The sequence below is a fragment of the Myotis yumanensis genome, unplaced genomic scaffold (assembly GCF_028538775.1).
Source record: "Myotis yumanensis isolate MYYU_CA2020_CCGP unplaced genomic scaffold, mMyoYum1.0.hap1 SCAF_18, whole genome shotgun sequence".
In the NCBI taxonomy this organism is placed as follows: Eukaryota; Metazoa; Chordata; class Mammalia; order Chiroptera; family Vespertilionidae; genus Myotis; species Myotis yumanensis.
In genome coordinates, this window is record NW_027223769.1 from 5,054,476 (window position 1) to 5,059,442 (window position 4,967).

The following is a 4,967-nucleotide window of genomic DNA, read 5'->3' on the forward strand; positions in this document are numbered from 1 at the left end:
TGCATCCCTACTGGGGATGGAGCCCACAACCTAGGAATGTGCCCTGATTTGGAATCAAACTGGCTACCTCTTGGTTCCTGGATTGACACTCAATCGCTGAGCCACACCAGCTGGGCACATTGCCATTTTTTTTAAAATAAAAATATTCCATGCCAGTCTTCCTTCCCTTGCCCTAAACTATAAAGTATTTTTTAAAATATATTTTATTGATTTTTTACAGAGAGGAAGGGAGAGAGATAGAGAGTTAGAAACATCGATGAGAGAGAAACATCGATCAGCTGCCTCCTGCACATCTCCTACTGGGGATGTGCCCGCAACCCAGGTACATGCTCTTGACTGGAATCGAACCTGGGACCTTTCAGTCCACAGGCCGACGCTCTATCCACTGAGCCAAACCGGTTTTGGCAAAGTATTTTTTAATGAGTTGAAATTAAAGAAGACCTACACCTATTAGAAAAGAAGAAAATGCTATTGGTTTGAGGTTCCAGAATCCCCCAAACCAGGACCAGAATCTTGGTAAGGGTTAGGCTGAGACCTGGAACGGTACGAGTATGTGCAGGTGGCATCCCTGAGGAATCAGAGCTTCAGTGGACTGTGAGTGCTCCAGCAGCATAACTCACCAGTTTCCACACTGACTTGACTGGCATAATTCAAAGAAAAAGATCATGTTCATTCCATTCTTTTGGAGCGCTGTGATAGCATTCAATAGCACCCCAATGGGATGTCTTCTGCATATAGTTTTATTGTATTTCTTCAAGTAATTGCTAAGAGATACAGGGTCTAATTGTTTTATTATATTCATATCCATTTTATGTAGATGTTCAATGACTCTATAAGTCTCCTTCTGGGATTCATCATAGTAACTGTAATGGACACTTTGACTCAAATGGCAGAAATCAGAAGAAACCACAGAGATTACCAGGATCCACTAGATATTTACTGAAGAGTTTTCCAAATTCCATCCTTTTGACTCACTTAGAGCTCCAACCAGGATAGAAATAATGGTAAACTCATCCTTATAGCTTTTCATGGCTTTAGTTATGTAAGGCAAATGCATTTCAACACTGTGTTTTCCTTCATCTGTCTGCAGAGACATGCGTTCAAACATTCCTGTCTTCCATAGTTCCATATGTATATTTTAATAGAAGACAAACTTCATTTTTTAAAAATTGATTTTGAGAGAGAGAGAGAAACATCAACCAGTGGCCTTCTGTATGGACCCTGACCAGGAACCAAACCCACAACCTGGACATGTGACTTGACTGGGAATCAAACCAGCAACCTTTCAGTGTACTGGAGGATGCTCAACCAACTGAGGCACACTGACCAGGGCTAAATCTTTATTTATTGATTTTATTTATTTATTTAGAGAGGAGAAGAGGGGGAGGGAGAGAGAGAGAAAGAGACATCAATTTTGTTCCACTTATTAATGAATTCATTGGTTGGTTCTTGACCAGAATCGAGCCTGCAATCTTTTTTTAAATTTTTTAAATTTTATTTCTTAAAGTATTACAATGAGTATTACACATGTCTCCTTTTTTCTCCCCCTTGACATTCTCCCGGCTTCCCCCACCCCCCAGTGTCTTGTGTCCATTAGTTATTCTCATATGCATGCATATAAGTCTTTCGGTTGATCTCCTACTCCCCGCAACCCTCCTGAGGGTTCCCACTGTAGTTTGACATTCTGCTCAATGCTGCTCTGCCTCTGTATCCATTTTTGTTCATCAGTCTATAATGTTTCTTATTATTCATAAATGAGTGAGTTCATGTGGTATTTTTCTCAGCTTCCCAGGGGCCATCTCAGCCTCACAGGGGCTGTCCCAGCCTCATGGGGGCCGTTTCAACCTCACTGGGGCTGTTTCGACCCCACCAGGGTTGTCTTGACCTCACCGGGGCCATCTCGACCTCAACGGGGCTGTCTCAGCCTCACGGGGCTATCTCAGCTTCACATGGGCTGTCTCAACCTCACATGGGCCATTTCAACCTCACATGGGCCATTTCAACCTCACCGGGGCCGTTTCAACCACACCGGGATCGTCTCGGCCTCACCAGGGCCATCTCGACCTCACCGGTGCCATCTCGACCTCACCGGGGCCGTCTCAACCTCACCGGGGCCGTCGCAGCTTCACCGGGGCCGTCGCAGCTTCACCGGGGCCATCGCAGCCTCACCGGGGCCGTCACAGCCTCACCGGGGCCATCTCAGCCTCACCAGGGCTGTCTTTACCTCACAGGGGCCGTCTCAACCTCACCGGGGCCGTTTCAACCTCACTGGGGCTGATTCAACCTCACTGGGGCCGTTTTGACCTCACCGGGGTCGTCTCGACCTCACCAGTGCTGTCTCGACCTCACAGGGGCCGTTTCGACCTCACCGGGGCTGTTTCAACCTCACCGGGGCAGTTGCAACCTCACTGGGGCCGTCTCACCCTCACCGGGGCCATCTCACCCTCACTGGGGCCATTTCTGCCTCACCGGGGCCGTTTCTGCCTCACCGGGCCCATTTCAACCTCTCCGGGGCTGTTTCAACCTTACTGGGGCGTGTCAACCCCACCGGGGCTGTCCCACCCCCACTGGGGCCGTCCCAGCCTCACTGGGGCTGCCTCAGCCTCACCGGGGCTGTCCCAGCCTCTCGGGGGCCTCCTCGGCCCTCTGGGGGCCGCCTCGGCCTCACGGGGGCCGTCTCAGCAACACGAAGTTTGGCATTCTGTCCTTTGTTGGGCGGCTCCTTGCTGGACAAAATCTCCAGGCGTTCCTGGTGGTTGAATATCTGGTACGCTTGCTTGGATTTCATTTTCTACCAAGTGCACAGACTGCCTGTCTGCCGTCACCCAGCATCCCATGTGATACTGGATCTGCTGGACCTGCCTGTGTGTTTGCTGGTACAGTGGTTCCACATTGCCGGCCCAGCCATGTCCGGCTCCGGCTCCCTCCGAACCTGATTCTGCTTCTTTATTGTGTCCCTTATGTATGCGAGGAGTTGAAATCTGCATTCTGCTGGGCTGGCCTGCAAAAGCGTCAGTGTTTCTCTTTGTGTCACTAGCACAGCTTGGTTGAGGATGTAATTTGAGTAGGGCGGGTCCCCGGGAATCACCAGGGTGGGGCCAAGGGCAATGGCATCTCCGCGTCTATTCACCTCTCCGCGACACAGCAACTTGCGTCCCCGAGTGCCGGCGAGCAGTTCCTCGAGACAGCCACTCTTGATCTCCGGGTCGTTGCAAGGCCATCCCGCTTCTCCCCGTAGGGTTCTGGGAGCTTAGTATCCCACCCCAACCACGCTCAGTGGATTTGATAGTCCGCATCCCCTTCTGGTTGAAAAAAACCGCGCATCCAGTTGCAGCCAGCCTGGAGCGTGATTCCGGAACTCCGTTCTTGGAGCCTCTGCACAACCTACTCAGTCTCAATGCTCTTCTTTCTTTCCTTCCAGTTGTAGAGCTTCCACTGGGCCAGCTTTCCCATGGTTCTGAATGACAGCTGTTTCTTTTATAGTTGGTAGTCTCGATGTTGTTGTGGAAGACAGCACGCACAGGTCTGTACCTTACACCGCCATCTTGGTTCTCCTCGAGCCTGCAATCTTGTAGCTGGTGGATGCTCTAACCAACTGAGCTGTCTGGCCAGGGCCCCTGTAAATCTTTTTGTCAATATGAAGGTCATACAGAGGTGTTCTATATATATCCACATTGGAAAGTGCACATGGAGAGAGGAGCACAAGACAAGAAGGCCTGAGAATGCAAATTCTCTAGGTAATGGATCCACTTGTTTATAAGCATGAGTAGCACAAAGCCCACAGTAGTATATCCTGCATGGGTGCAGCAATGCTCTAGCAGGTCTTTTCGTAGACTGTACTTGTGAAAGCCAACCCTCTAGTGGCTCGTTCAGCTGCGGTCTGGAGGCTGTGTACCAATTTCCAGCGTGATTGGCTTCCTGGTGGACCTCGGGGTTGGATGTCTTGGCACCAGTGCCACCTCTGGTGCATGAGAGTGAATGAGAAGTCAGTGGCCCAGATGATCTTTTTTGAACAAAATAGAGTAAAGTATTTGAAGGTGAAGAGGCAGTGTGTTGACAACTTATTCATAAATGGCTCAGGAAAATTACTGAAATTTGCACTGTATTTAAAACTTTTTATTTGTCACTTAAAAATATATATAGTATTAATCTATATCATATATGTATGATATGACCTTATATATAGAATCCCCTAAAGATTCCCTCCAAAATTGTTAAAACAAAAAACTTGTTAAACAAATTTTGCAAAGTCCAGGATATGTAGTCAACATACAATAATCAATTGCATTTTCCAATATTAATAATGAAGAATTTGAAAATGAGATTAAGGAAACAATGTCCATTTATAATAGCACCAAAAAGAATAAACTACTTAGAAATTAATCAAGGAGGTGAAAGAAGTACAATGAAAATAAGAAAACATTGCTGAAAGACATTAAAGACATAAATAAATGAAAAGACATTCCATTTTAATGGGCTGGGAGACACTATTCTTAAAATGTTAATAATGACTTTTTGACAAAATAGAAAAACCCATCTTAAAATTCATATGGATTTTAAAGAAAAACTGAATAGAGAAAATCTCAAAGAAGGACATGGCTGAAGGACTCAGACTTCTTTATAGAAAAACTATTACAGGCCAAGAAAACCAAAATGGTGGCAGAAGTAAATGCCTATATCGTTGCCTCCCACACCCACATCAAAATTACAACTAAAATACAGACCAACCATCATCCAGAACCGCCTGAAAGCTAGCTGAGTGGAAGTCCTACAACTAGAGAAGTAAAGAAGAAAGCACTCTGAGACTGGTAGGAGGGGTGGAGGCGTGGAACTGGCTGTACCGATACCCATGTTTGGCGTTTTAATTGGAAGGAAGATCATCTCTGTGGAGGCACCTATGAGGAGCAAGGGTTCCTAGCCCTACACCAGACCCCCATCCTAGGCTCCCAGAGCTGGGAAGTCAAGTC

The 4,967-nt window shown here is 47.1% G+C and overlaps 1 pseudogene; it reads right to left on the reverse strand.

Annotated features, from left to right (window-relative positions):
- Positions 1 to 584: 584 nt before the first annotated feature.
- On the reverse strand, positions 585 to 3,779 carry LOC138997105 (protein MEMO1-like; annotated as a pseudogene).
- Positions 3,780 to 4,967: the final 1,188 nt, after the last annotated feature.